At 33.9% G+C, this 16,050-nt stretch overlaps 1 pseudogene; it reads right to left on the bottom strand.

The window, feature by feature from the left end:
- Positions 1 to 7,982: 7,982 nt before the first annotated feature.
- LOC128223400 (uncharacterized) lies at positions 7,983 to 8,750 on the bottom strand (annotated as a pseudogene).
- Between the last annotated feature and the right edge of the window lie 7,300 nt (positions 8,751 to 16,050).

The raw sequence follows: 16,050 nt of genomic DNA, 5'->3' as shown, positions 1-16,050 counted from the left end.
GCAGGTATTTATTGGGTTCTAATTCCTTGCAGTTATTAACAACTCTTTAAATCATTATAGTCCCACGTCTCATTTTATTTATGACATACATATTTGGTGGAGTTTGCGCTATAATACGTCTTTAACAAAATGCTTCTGGTTTACTCTGCGAAATACTTAAGTTATCTCTCTGCGACTTCTCGCAATTACCTTTTTGAAACTGCACTCAATTTAAAGGCTACTTTTAGCATCTTAATCGCTGGTAGTCAAATTCGGAGTTTTTGAGTATAAAACGACAAATTAAGATCGATTCCTTTTCATAATTTGCGTCGTAACATTCGGTATACCACCAGGCCGTTTATTAATTTGAGGTAACATTAGTGTTAACATGCTTACCATGCATGTTTTGTGAGCAGCTTTAAATAACGAAAAATAAAAATATATCAATGCTTAATATTTCGTTTCCGTTATTGAAAGACGAACAAACATCGTTGCACAGAATTTAGAATAGTAAAAAAATGAATTTGTATGTATTATCATTATTTTTAACAAAGTATTTATTGCAAGTTTTTAGTTTCTACAAATCAGAAATGTATCCGAAAATTCGGCTACATCAGCCCAAACACATGACACAAGCTGAAAAAATATTCATGGACACAAGAAAGTGGTCCCCACATGCTCGACATAGCGTATGTTAATATTTAAAACTATTGGTATTGTTTTGAACGTTAACTGGCTTTTTGACTTGCTCGTCGATCAGGTACTGATTGTCGACGACAACGAGTTAATCATGTATGAAATGAGCCAGTTTTCCGGCGGCGGATTACTGGTGTATGAATGGATAAAGTCCAGACCGCACCATCCCCGTTCGGTTAAGTAGATCCCCTCCGACTCTGGCGTCGAGTGCCCAGTCCCTCCGCTTTGACCGGAAGAAGGCTAGCCTTGAGGTATGCGTATCGTACAAAGATAAAGAGAGGAATGCTCAACAATAAACTGTTGATTGGTTCAATTACTTACCAAAAGGATAGTTGTTAAAAGTAATACCAGTGAAGCAAGAAGTCATTTACCAAGATGAATTAAGTAGTGTAGACTTTTTAATACTTTAAAGATTGTCTGAACAATAACACGTCACGTTAATTTAAACAATTTGTAAGGAGTGGCTATTAGATAACTCTCCATTTAAATCTTGGCTTTAAACGATTATTTTGATTACTAGATGTATTAATAGGGCTTTACAAATCTCTTTAAAGTAACATATATATAATTACTTGACATTATTGTGTACAGATTTGTGAATAATTTGGCGTTTTGACCAAAACTGCCATTGTTTGAGATTTTTCAACCGAGTCTGGACACAAATTACATATTAAGCATGATATGGTGAAGTTCTATACACCTCTTCACACATTTCGAAAGATCGCAGTAACATTTTCACCAAATTCTGACATTTTGCGTACTTGTGAGAACGCCCACGACCCCAAAACAAAATAATAAAAAAATGGGCAAACTCTATGAAAACCATGAAAAGGCCTGTTTTAGACAAAATAACTGGATTCTATAGTGTGATCATTTACCCGAAAAATGAGGTATTAAATCGATTCCATGCCAAAAACAACCACTTCTTAAAAAACAGTTTGGTTCCCTTAGGTTATACACTTAAAACAGTCGATAAATCTCGCTCCCCCGTCTGAATAAATACACGTCAACTTCCCTAACCGAAGATCCGAATCTTAGCAGCCGTTTGCAATTTTAAGGCATGTAACCTTGCACATATTTGATAACTTATTACCATTCGAGTTACTTCCCATGTACAATGAAAATCTTATTTTATAGCTTGTAATTCTTTGCATCATTATCCGGAACATATTTTAGAATGAATAAAATCCGAATGAAAGAAGTCTCGCATTATGAGTACATTGCGAACGCCTGAAATGGCATATATAATTTGGAAAACTATCAAATAAATCAACACATTGATCTTATTTTGACCAAGGTATCATGACTGTACTTTTTCTCACTTCCGATAAATCCTTTTTGATATTTTATCATGAACATTAATAACAATTGACTAATCGGTGTCCCAAATATCTTTAAAAATGTCACAGATGTATAAACATAAATGATAATTGAAGTAAATGTAGAAAATATTTAGCATCATAACTCCGATTCCCTTCCTATATACTATGCCGTTCAATCGTATATTTACAAAGTCAAAACAACCACATCTGATGAAATGAGACTATCCGAATCCGAACTAGAAGCAGACTCCGTACCAAACTCCGAGAAGGAGGTTGTATACTTCCCAATTGGCTCCAATTTTAGTTAACCATGCAGAGGTGTTTCCGTTTTCCCCTTTAATAGTTTAAAGATGCATTTAACCTAACATGACAATAATCAAAGAATTTTATAAACAAGGTAATTAAACTTATTTCTGGACAGTACTTAAAATAGCCAATCGCGATTGACCTTAGCCGTAGCCGATTGATCTTTGATGGTACTAAGTAACGTATAAGTTTTGCAAAAGGCAGCTCCTTTGCTTATTATTATTCAAGTCTTAGGGCCATTCCTGACATATGCTTAAGCGATTGACTGTTCCATCTATTCTCAGAGGATCTAATCTGCAATTGCCGGTACATAATGAAGCTCCAATGAAAATAAACGCTATGGCAGTTTGACCACTTAGTAGCTAAAGATAGGAATGATGACCTAAACAGCTACGCATTTATATTAGCGGGAGTCATTTTATTACATATAATATTTTTGTTTTCTCGTACCATATTTCGGTTGTGGTCCAGGACATTTAAAAATGATTTTAAAGTCATAGATTTCTGTATCATGTCACTTAAGTACTAAATCAACACATAAGTCATCTATTAGTGTCACTACCCGATAATTTCTCCAAAACATGAATGCCTTGTGAGAATAGTGATCTTTATCAAAATTTGTGAAGTATATTTATTTAACTATCGCCAGCCCTTGTGATTTTGATTTGTAATATTATGTTCATGTAGACCTAATTTAAATAATTATCTCATTATGTCAGGGTAATATTGTGGGGGAGGGGGAGGTCTGTGAATATCGTTCTATTTTGTAACCTTGTTTACATGAATGCCATTGTTACTTTTGCAGACCATTGCCATTCAATCATATTTCATTACTAATTTGTAAATTTGCTACTTTCTTCTTCTAATAGAAAAGTAAGAACATTTCGAAATTGTTTGTCATTAAAATGTTCAATGACATGATTGCACTGGAAATCATTGTGTTCACCCTCACTTTGTTCAAATAGCCCTACCTTTTAGTACAGGTTACTTTATCAACTTTGAAGTTCAAAATTTGCACTTGAGTTTTACAGTACGGAACATGTAATGGCATTCAAACTTTGACCGATAAAAGTCATTGAACTTCATCTTGCTTGTTATTGCACTGATAAAAACCTCTCATCTGTGAGGTGTTATATTATCTGACCTTTAAGAGAGTTTTTGTGATAAAATACCATTCTGTCTGTGAAATCTTGTTAAATGATGTTTTATTATTCGATGTATCGTTAAAGCATAGCAATACTTTTGGCGATGTTTAAGCGCAATAGATATTTACTTAAAAGAATATTTTTTCTTAAACAAGTATTTCCAAATCTTCGATACCCTTCTGATCAACCCCTTCTTCGAAGTATAATGCATACATATTAAGACGAATGAGCTATTATTATATATTTGACATGGAGTTATTTCAGCTATTATAAACACGTACTTTTTACAATTTACACTGTTTGAACTTAAGCCTTTTACAATGAACACTGTTCGATGTAAGAGATCTTTAACAACGTACACACTTTTAAAAATGTACAATATATGACGTTAGACATTTTACGAAAAGTACTGTTTTACGTTAGACCTTAAACGATTTATACTGTTTGACCTTAGTCTTTTGACAATACGCACTGTTTGACTTTAGACCTTTAACAATGAGCACTGTTTAACCTTAGACCTTTAACGGTGTGCATTGTTTGGACCTTAGACCTTGTACAATTCGTACTGTTTGCCCATATACATTTTACAATGAACACTGTTCGACGTTATTTAGTTCACCATGTACACTGTTAGCCATTATACCTCTTACAACCTACACTGTTGGACCTAAAACCACTTAGAATAAACACTCTTGGAACGCAGATCATTTTCATGTACCCTGTTCGAAATCATACCTTTTGCAATGTACTATATTGGATCGTATATACTGTACAATGTTCACTGACTGTTGGACCTAAAAACTTCAACAATGTATACTGTTGAGCCTTAGAGCTTTTACAATGTTGACTGTTGGGCTTTAGAACTTTTCCAATGAACGCTGTTGAGACTTAGACCTTGTACAAGCAACTGTATTGGATATTCGACCTTGTACAATGAACACTGTTGGGCCGTAGTCCATTGACAGTGTACACTGTTGAGCCTTACATGTAAAAAAGCTCTCGCAGTAAACTTATGACAGAAAGACAGACAGACAGACAGACAGTTTATTTCGACTTGTGCAGTGTACATCGTCATCAACACATATGTTTATACTGATCAATGTCAACATGTATGCATAAAAACAAACAATGTAATACAAACGGGTACATATATATATACATATATATACACAAAAAATCATCTATATGAATCAGAGGATGAACAAATGTTACAATATTAAGTTCTAACATTAATTATTGTGGATCTTACTTTAAGCGAATCTTTAACAAACATACATAGTTTAATAAGCTCTATTTTATTTTTAGATTGCAGTTGTTTTAAATATTTAAATACAGACGGTCTTGTATAATAGCATTAACATATTTCTTTCTAACATCATTAAAAGCTTGACACACACAGATAAAGTGAAATTCGTCATCAATATCATTGGAATTACAACAAAGACAATATCTTTGGTTTCGAACAATATTATTTCTAGCGTATCTTCCAGTCTGAATATGAAGTGGGTGCACAGAGAGTCGTAGTCTACAAAAGAAAAATCGTAAACTTTGGGGTAAAATGTCTAAATAACTTTCATATTCAAAACTAGCCTTAAAATGTCGATACATATCTAGCACTGAGCTGTTTTCTAAAACACCATACCAATCTTGTTTAAAAGCATCATGTATTCTACATTTGAGAACTGGTATAAATCTATTAACATCAATATTGTAGATATCGTCATAAACATGGCTAAAACCAAAATCATTTAATATCTTTTTTATGTTATACACCCAATTACGACAACCTTTATCACAATCAGTCTTAGCTTGTGTATATATAGTTTTGATAATAATATTATCAGTGGTAGCAACCTTAAACCAATATGACAATATACGCACTTATCTTTGAATATATAACGGAAATCTTCCTAATTCGTCATAAACAGTGGCATTACAACTATTTCTTTTGACTCTTAATAATCTTTTACAAAACTTTAAATGTATTCTTTCTAACTCCTTAGATTTCGTATAGCCCCAAACCTCTGCCGAATAAATTTAAGATAGAACCAACAAATGCGTCAAATATTTGACACCATATCTTCGGTTTTAAGTCATACTCTTGACATATACAAAAGAAAATATTCATTGCCTTAAGGGCTTTACAGATCAAATGTTCTTGGTTAAGGCTAAAATTGCCAGTATAATTAAACACAACACCTAAATAATTAAAGTCGTTAACAACGTTAATATCATGGCCATTATAAGTCCATTTTTCATTGGGTAATAACCCACCTCTCTTACGAAACACCATAACTTTTGTTTTATCAGTATTAACTTTTAATCCCCAAGTAATGCAGTAATTTGCTAAATTATCTAAATGGGTTTGAATTTCATCAGGAGATTTGCCTACAATGGCCATGTTATCAGCGAATAATAGTTAAATCAATACAATATCATATATGTGTAATCCTAAGTTAATATCACTTTGCAAATATAATTCGATATCTTCTACGAATAGAGAAAACAATAAAGGGACATATCTTTCCCTTGTCCTAAACCTACAGCATAACTAAAATAATCAGAATATGACGACAATGATTTAACACATGATGTAACTCTTTGATACATGTCCCGAACAATTCTAAGTATTTTTCCTTGTATTCCACAGTTATACATCTTCAACCATAATGCATTTCTATAAATAGTATCAAAACATTTCATCATATCGACAAAATGATATAAAGTCTTTTATTTTCAAACAAATAATTTAGTATCAGAGATAACAGTATATATATATATATATATATATATATATATATATATATATAGCGTTATATAGCGTTTATTGTAGAGCGCCCCTTTCGAAATCCGAATTGGGCATCCGAAATAATATCATGTTCTTCACAAAACGTTTCGACACGCTTTTTTAAAACAGTGGTAAATAATTTTGATAAACAGCTAACTAAAGTAATTCCCCTGTAATTATTGACATCAGATATTGAACCCTTTTTATGAAGGGGAATTATAATACCTTCAGTCCATTGCTCGGGAAAATGACCCGAATTTAATATATTGTTAAACAAATCGCATAAATGTGAAGATAATATATCTTTATCTTTCGATAAAATATTCGTTCAACAAATAATCACTGCCGTAGGCTTAACATCGTTTAAATGACTTACCAGCATTTATAAGTTCTTGTACAGTTATAGGTTCATCCAGTTCAGGAAAAGAAATATTTGGATCATTAAAATCATTATTATTATTAAAATCTTCTGCATCGTGATTAATACCACCAAAAGTGTTATTGCTAAGTGTTTCAAAATATTCCCGAAATTCGTCTAGTGGTATTTTGTTTGATTTATTAGAGGATTTAGACTTAAAATGTTTCCAAAACTCTCTAGGTTTGCTCTTTCTTAAGGTTTCAATATCGCTCATTCTCTTTTTATAATCAATATTCTTCTTTTTACGGACAATATTCTTATAATAAGTTTTCCGATCACATAAACTCAATCTGTTATCATCTGATTTATCCTTATTGAAAATTCTTAGTGCTTCTAAATACTGGTTTCGTGCAACAATACAATCTTGGTCAAACCAGTTTTTATTACTATTTGTATAATTTGTAAAATACACCTCATCTTAATAAAAACATTCTTTAGAAAACAATGGGTCGGCTACATTCCGTATTGTGTTTGTAAACACAAGTAACATATTATTAACAGAGTCTTTGCTTGAGCAATCTGTGCTATTAACAATGTTATTAAAAGAAGGTAAATTTGCAATAATCCCAGAGCGAAACTGCTCCTTAAAAGAGACATTCCATTTGTATTTAATCTCTGAGTAGTTGGTAGTATCAGGTACAATATTATTACATAGTAATGATATATCTAGCGGAGCGTGATCACTCCATTCATTAAATGATTCTATAGCAAAATCTTTAATCTGTGAAAAAATTCACTCACTCGATAACAAATAGTCAATCAAAGAACAGCCGTTATGTGACATAAATTTAGGTATGACCCTTGACAAAAATCTAATAGTTTTATCCCATGATTATTATATGATCTGTCGATTGAGGCCCTGTCAGGAGTGCAATCAGGTTCGTACTCATGACTATCAATATAAGAGTTATATTTATAATGAATAACACAGTCTTTTTTATTTCCAACCCTACTATTCAAATCACCACAAACAAATACACAACCAAGAAAATCGTATAAAAACAACATTAACAGTATTGTATATGGGCGAGTACTCACCCCAAATGTAGGTACCACATACATAAATATCTTCGGGGATGTTAAAAAAGCTGCGATCGAGTTTAAGCCAGATTATTGTATCAAAATGATTTTTAATTACTTCAATACCATCACTTAAATGTTTTTTGTAATATAAAACTATTCCACCACTATTTCGTTTAGCGTTCCTATGTTGAAATTTACGATAAAAATTATGCGATTTATAACCATTTAAATCTATATTACTAGTAGAATCACACCATGACTCGTATAAAAAACAAATATCGTGTTTTTCTAAAGTATTAACAAACTCAAGGCTCTCCTTCTTCTCCCTCGTAAGTCCATGGACATTCCACGAAATGACGGATAGTGGTGTCATAAGCAATCCATGCCCGCTTGCCCTCTTTCCTGGTGTCCTTCATCATGGGGACCAGCCGGCGGCGTTTATCCAGTACTTCCGGTGGAAACTGTTCATACATTTGGCACCCCATCCCAGCCAAATGTTTCCACTCCCGCCGAACTACCTCCCTGTCCTTGAAAAAGGTAAACTTCGCTACGATATTTCGTACTTTACCCTACCTTGGTTGCCCTGGGGAGCGGTGGACGCGCTCAAAGCGAAAAATCTCAGCCGCCTCTTTCGCGATTTTGAGGGTCTCCTGCATGTGCACTCGAAGTTTGCTTTCGGTGACGTCGGCTGGCTCGTTTCCCGAAGAGTTATCCTCGGGAACATTGGTAAACACTAAGTTATTCGTCATTGACTGCGACTTTTAGTACGCAACGTCGTCCCGAAGCTCCTCCCGTTGTTTTTCCAACACGATCACCCTGTCGGCCATAATCCCTGCCTCCACGTCAACCGACTCAATCTTGTCCTCAAGCTTGTTCACTCGCTCGTCCGTACGCTTCACTCGGTCCTCGAGGGCTATCCAAAGTTTCCTTAACTCCTTTTCAAAGTCCATAACCTTACGTTCAAGGGTTTCAATTGTATTCAATTTCTTTTCCATGACTGTTAATTTCTCGCCCATTGTCTTCATACAGTCTAGCAAGTCTTTGTTTGTGGGTTCTCTGCCGCCTTCCGCCATCTTGCAACTGCGTTTCCTCGGGCCCGACACAGGTGTTTTGTTGAAAACTTCGGGTGTGTTCTCCTCGTACACAGACTCGTTTGTATCCTGAAACAACGCAGCACTAGCCTTCCCCAAAATATCACTGACAGAAAAGTTTGTGTCAGATTCCTCGGACGGGCCTCTCTGTTTGGTCACTTTGCTTTTGTTTATATTGTCCGAATTACTTCCACTACTATTTCTATCTTTTCTTTTGTTAGTCATGATTACAAAGTCACATATTTAATCCGTGCGTGTAAATGCCAATTAATCCACATGTTTGAAAATGAATCCAAACTATATTTATTTAATTAAAACTAAAACAAATCTTAAATTTTATCCCCGGTTTGAAACACGTCCACTTCGCGCCATATCACGTGACAAATGCTTATTACGAAAACACTTTCAAACAGGGTTTCATATATCATAAATTAAGGAAAATCTTCCCAAGATTTTATGGTCAATATAATATTTTATCAAAGTACAATAATTGTCTTAAATCGCTGATTGGTAACAGTATTGCTCATCCCGATTTTTATCGTGATTTTGTAAAGAAAATATAAACCTTGGATATAATGGCAATAATTTAAAGAGTACTTGCCTTCTGGTTTTTGATGATGAATTTTTCATAACAAACATTAAGTTGAATATGGCGTCCTTACATTACTAAGCTTAGTCCTTTGATTTTATCAAATTTTGCAGATTCGTGTTATCTTTAAGCGATTTTGGCCTGCTAGGATTGTTTTAGCGTGTGACGTCTCCTCCTTTCAATATTTTATTTAGGGTAATTATTTGGAAAACGATTTTAGCAAATAAATGTAATCGTTAGATGACATGAAGTAATTTCTTCATGAATAATAATTGGCGGAGTGAGAGCAGCGAGCCCTTATTATTCAATAAGAATTTACTTAAGGTCTACTAACTGACTTAGAATACAACCTCATCGGCTGATACATTAACAACGCCACATCTGAAGCTGGGAGTGTGTATTGGATGAGTGGCAGTAGGCGGACCTTTAAACACCCGCGAAAGATGAAATTCTTAATGATTAAGTCTAGTGCTTAATGGGGCCTATCTGCAATTTCATTGGCTTAAAATGTAGGTTGTATTCTAAATTGTGTTTTCATTATTAATGTTTTTTCTTTGTTTGTTCCCAGTTAAAGTACAATGATGCTTTTCATTCTGAAACTCTATGATCACACAGTGTTAAACCTTTTATTTGCTAAGGCAGATTGTGTGTGATGCTCAAAGTTTCAAACAAAAACTGCATCCTATCTTTGAACAAAAATGGATTATGTACTCTGAATTGTATTCCTTCATCTGCAGATAGATTCGGGATCCCAAATCATAAAAAAACTTGGTTTACCTATTAGTTTATTATTATTTGTTTTATTATTAAGCTTCTTCAAGTAAATGCATACTTTGATAAGATTTAACATTTACGTTTATACTCTTCGGAATTGTTGGGATGAGAGTGAGATTGTGCACACAAACTGGTTTTAACCCCAAGTAAATTTACATTTTACTGACCGTTCCAAGGCGGTACCTCACAGTCCTCGATAGACACACCTAGTTTCTTATATAGTATACTATATATGTATTGTCTTGTTTGTGGAACTTTGTGCTGTTGTTCCATGTATCTGGTTTTTGATAGTTTGTTTTTGTGTTCCATGTCTTTGGCGTTTATCCTGTGCCATTAAACGGGGTTTATGATAAACTTTGAGCTACTGAGCTTGTTTCTGTAGTTTTTCATACAAATATTTAGACATTTTACATTGTACACTGTTGGATCTTAGAACTTTCGCAGTACTCTGTCGTTTTTAGGAATATAACAGTTTACACTGTTGTACCTGAGAGGCTTTACAGTGTACACTGTAGGACCTAAGAATTTATACAATGTATACTCTTGGGTCTTAACCGTTTTACAATGTACTCTGTTGGATCTTAGAACTTTTATAGTGTGCATTGATGGGCCTTAGAACTTTTACAATTTACACTGTTTGGCCTTTCACCATTTATAATGCACATTGTGGGGTTCAGAACTTTTACAATGCACACTGTTTCGCCTTAGAACTTTTACAATGTATACTGCTGGACCTTACACCTATTACAATACACGCTGGTTCGCCTTAGAACTTTTAACAATGTACCCAGTTGGGCCTTGGATCTTTAATAATATACACAATTGGGCCTTAGACCTTTTACAATGTACACTGTTGGGTCTTAGACCTTTTACAATGTACACTGTTGGGTCGTACACCTTTTCAATGTACACTGTTGGGCCTTAGACCTTTTACAATGTACACTTTTGGGCCTTAGAACTTTTACAATGTACACTTTTGGGCCTTAGAACTTTTACAATGTACACTCTTGGGCCTTAGAACTTTTACAATGTACACTCTTGGGCCTTAGAACTTTTACAATGTACACTTTTGGGCCTTAGAACCTTTTAGAATGTACACATTTGGGCCTTAAACCTTTTACAATGTAAACTGTTGGGCCTTAGAACTTTTTATAATGCACATAGTTGGACCTTAGAACGTTTACAAAAGACAGTGTTGGACCATAGATCTTTTACAATGTACACTGTCGGGCCTTACACTATTTACAATGCACACTGTTTCGCCATAGAACTTATACAATGCACACTGTTTTGCCTAAGAGCTTTTACAATGTACACTGTTTCGCCTTGGAACTTTTACAATGTACATTGTTGGGCTTTAGACCTTTTACAATTTACACTGTTGGATCTTAGAAAGTGTCATGAATCATTTTCAATCGGAACATATCTGGTCAAAGAACTATGATATTAGAAATTATCGGATTGTGTTAAAAGTTTAAACTTAAAACATAAACAAACTATTATTGCTGAACTCTGGTACATTGAACGGGTCTTTTATGAAAGAAATCACGTTTGTAGGATTAAAAACATACTGCAGATCCTTACGTTACCTTCTTTATGCTTTTGTTTCTCTACGACCGTATGATCTACTCTTCTCTGTTACTTCTAGATCTTTATACAAATTGAATAGAGGTTGAAACAAATGTTCGACCAAGTTAGATAATGTGTTTCGTGAAACTAAAAGTAAGTGATGTATTGTGTATATCATCTAGGGTTCATTATACAATGGAAACTGCAGGAACGAAACAAGCAGTCGAATATATAACATTGAGGTTGTAAAACACATACTACTCATAGATCAAGATAACGATAGGTTTATTTTTATAGGTATCTACGCTGCTAAATTAATGTCCGCTCTGCAAGGTCAACTTTGAAAATTGATAGTATTCGGCTCTGATGATCTCGCTATGGCACCAAACATAATTAATGCATGCGTACGTGCATTTTCTCCGTAATTGTCTGTTGACAGTATAAGAATTATCTAATAGTATACAATTGTCCCTCTTAGTCCCCCATAAGGCTGACAACGACATTAACATTTAAATTACTTTATATGAAGATTGTTCAAGTAGATTGCATATATTACAAAAGCAAAAGCTTAATTTATCAAAAGATCCATGAGGTCTGATAACGCAAGAATAACAACCTACTTTAGAATCCTAATTTAGTCCGGATCGGCCGTTTAAGTATAAAACGGACCCGGGACGCACACACCGGTAATCAATGAAGACGAGTTATCTGTGCATAGTAAAACAAGTGAAATCCAATTATTATAAATCAGAAGGTAACAGTTGCTTGCATCGTTGTTTGATTACTTTGTTGTATATCAATAGCATTGATAGTATTGAATTGATAGAATATCCATCATTCAAGTAGTTTCCTTCAACAAATTACAAAAGTAAAAAAAAAATGGCGTTCTTTTGCAGCCTCGCGTTTGGATGTCTGGGCGGGTTGATGGGCGTTTTTGCGGCCTTGCATTTTGACAGGCGAGCATAAGAGGTGTAGCTTGGTTAAAAGCACAAATCAAAGTCAGCGTATTACCAGAGTATTATTTAGACAATTTTCATAACATTTTTATAAATATTAACAACTTTATTTTTCCCTGTGCTGTTGTTCGTTTCATCCTTTAGATGGAAACTCCTTTATCTGCGGGGAATGGCGGCGGTTGTCAAAAAAAAACAACAACTAAACTTTGACCGTTTACATTCACTGCATGACTCGGGTAAATATTTTCTAAACTATCATACGTTCAGTACATCATCATACTGCAAGTATGAATAACTACACTATGTTTAGAAATGCACTAAATTAAATGATGTTAGACCAAATATTAGAAGCTGGCTTATATTTTTGAATTGAATTTCTCTCTGCTGTTAAGCTGACCATTACAGGGCGGTAACGTCAATTTAAATTTATTACAAATGTATCGATCTGTTTGTGAAGGGTGTTTGATAGTTTGCATGTGCCTTATCTCATTTGTTTTTTTAATCTATGTGCTGATAAACGGAATTATTGTAGGTTTTAGTCAACCGGTTTTGTCCATAAATATTCATTTGCAAATTGATATTGCGTGCATTACGCTTAAAAATAAAAGACAACTTCCTTTTTCATTTAGTTGACTGCATAGATTAAAAGTTTCAACCTTAAACGCCCGAAATATTGATAAGGCCTGCTCGGTCGCCCCGGGTATAAAACAGATCCGGGATGCAAACTGATATCTTCAAGCCATAATGGAGCCATTATAGGGCGCGGGCAGACCTTTATAAACTCAATTGATATCTAATGCGGGCGCGTTTTATGTGCATAGCAAGCACAAATAAAATAAGAATAATCATAACCATGAAGGTAACGGTTCCTTTAGTCGTGACTGTGTGCTACATGTGTGAAAAAAACGATATAATATGTTTAACGGAGACATGGGGGTCTGATGACTTTAACTTTTCTATTCCAGGTTTTGAAACTTTTATTTTGAATAGAAAAGACAAGCTTATTGGTACAACTCGTAACTCAGAAGGTTTAATAATTTATGTTAAGATAGATTTGTCAGTAAAGATATATTTGTTATGTCTCATAGTGATTCGCACATATGGATAAAACTTGACGATAGATTTTACAATTTTGATACTGATTTGTTTCTTTGCATTTGTTATATTATACCAAGTACATCCAGTAGAAATGCTCTTGCTGATACTAACACATACGATGTTATATTAGAGAATATTATACAAATTCAGGACAAGTATGGTGAGAATAAATGCACTTTTATGTTACTTGGGGCCCTTATTCTAGCATTAGAATGCTTCTAGACTTCGGACGACTCGGAATCACTTATTTACTTTAATATATTACCTAATGATTACAATGTTGATAATGTGTTACCAAGATTATTCAATGACAAAGGCACAATGGTTCATTATTGCTACATTTTCTTAAGCAGACTGGTTTACGTGTTGCAAACGGACGAGTTTGCATTGACGAAGGGACATTTACATATATAGGAAGTTCGGGATGCAGTTTAGTTGATTATTGTATAGTGAATGAAATATTATTAAATCATTTTACTTCATTTATCAAGAAAAGTTCCAATTTATTATCAGACCATTGTCTGGTCGAATTTTCATTGCAGGGAAACATTGTAACTTAACTGTAAATGAACCTTATAATAATACACATAATACGAACAACTCGGACAATCATTACTATAAGTGGAAGCCGGAGTTTAAATATTTATGCAAAAAGCTACAGAAACAAGCTCAGTAGCAAAAGGTTTAAACATAGACCCAGTTTAGTGGTAGTGGGCAAACGCCAAAGACATAGAACACAAAATCACAGACAAGAAACATAGAACAGCACAAAACTACACAAACAGCACAGTGCATACATACTATATGTATAAAAAATAGGTGTGTTTATCAAGAATTGTTGGGTACCGCCTTGGAACTTTAAAGACGATTTTGTCCGTAATATTTCAAGTGAAAATTTAAGCGTAGCATTTTTGAACTGAACGGTACTATTGGCGCAGCTTATACTGCAAACGATATTGGCCATTGTATAGATGACTTATTATTATGTGTTGATGGAGTTTGTAAACCATTATTTTGCCAACGGATTAGTGGTCAATCGGCGACGAGCGAACCCTCCAATTATGTCAATAAAAATGCCTCGGGAATTTTTGATGATGTTGTGCGGGATAAAAGACAGGAGCTTAATTTATTTAGGCAAGATAATAATGAATTTAATAGGTTAGAAATGGTGCGAGTTAGAACCATTTATAAGAAAAGTGTGCGGTCCTTTAATTATGAAAAGGAAAAAACTAAAACAAATACGTTGTTACATGCACGATTTAAGAATGCAATGTTGTATTGGCGATTATTAAAAGAATCTTCTGGTGTAAACTCACCTCAAAATATTTTTTTGAATGATTTTAAAGCGATTAACAATCCAGACAACAGGTTTTTCCAGGCGTATAAAGATGTCATATATTTTAATGAAGCAAAATTAGATAGCGAAATGAAGATTATGTTTAATTAATTAGATGTATCTTTCACTGTTGAAGATGTCAGCAGAAATATCAGAGAATTATATCTTGGTCGTAGTGCAGGCCCAGAAAAAGCAATAAATAAGTTTTTGTATTATGGTAAAGACACATTTTCACCGGTTTTATCATTATTGTTCAACAAACTTTTAAAATTAGGCCATTTTCCTGAATTATGGAGCGATGGGTATTTAGTTCTTATTTATAAAAAGGGTAGTCTATCGGATGTTAATTTTTTTAGAGGAATTTCATTGTTGAGTGTATTAGGGAAATTGTTAACACGATGTATAAATGAACGTTGGCAATGTGGGCCGAAACTAATTACATATATGTTGAAGCTCAAGCCGGTTTTCGCTCCAAAATGGGAACAACTGACAATATATTTGTCTTACATAGTTTGATAAATCAGGTTTTAAATATGAATGAACAGCTGTATTGTTTATTTGTGGATTATTCTAAAGCCTTTGACTATTTGGTAAGGCCAAATATATGGTTTAAATTATATATATTAGGCCTAAGAGGAAAATTGTTTAGTGTTATAAAAGGCATATATATCAGTGTTAAAACACAGGTTAAACTTCATGGTGAAACTGGTGAAATGTTTGAAAGTTTTCTCGGTGTCCGGCAAGGGGAGTGTTTAAGCCCTTTAATATTTGCTAAAAATCTTAATGGCTTAGAAGACGAGTTGTTTCTGAATGGAGCCAAATTAAAGGTATTGATCTTAACATGGTTAAACATTTTTTTATGTATGCAGATGACATTGTAATTTTTGCAAAGACCAGTGTTGAAATGCAAACAAATCTTAACAATTTAGAAAATTACTGTAGAAGATGTCCGTTAATAAA

The sequence above is a fragment of the Mya arenaria genome, chromosome 17 (genome assembly GCF_026914265.1).
Source record: "Mya arenaria isolate MELC-2E11 chromosome 17, ASM2691426v1".
In the NCBI taxonomy this organism is placed as follows: domain Eukaryota; kingdom Metazoa; phylum Mollusca; class Bivalvia; order Myida; family Myidae; genus Mya; species Mya arenaria.
This window is presented reverse-complemented; position numbering and strand designations above follow the sequence as displayed.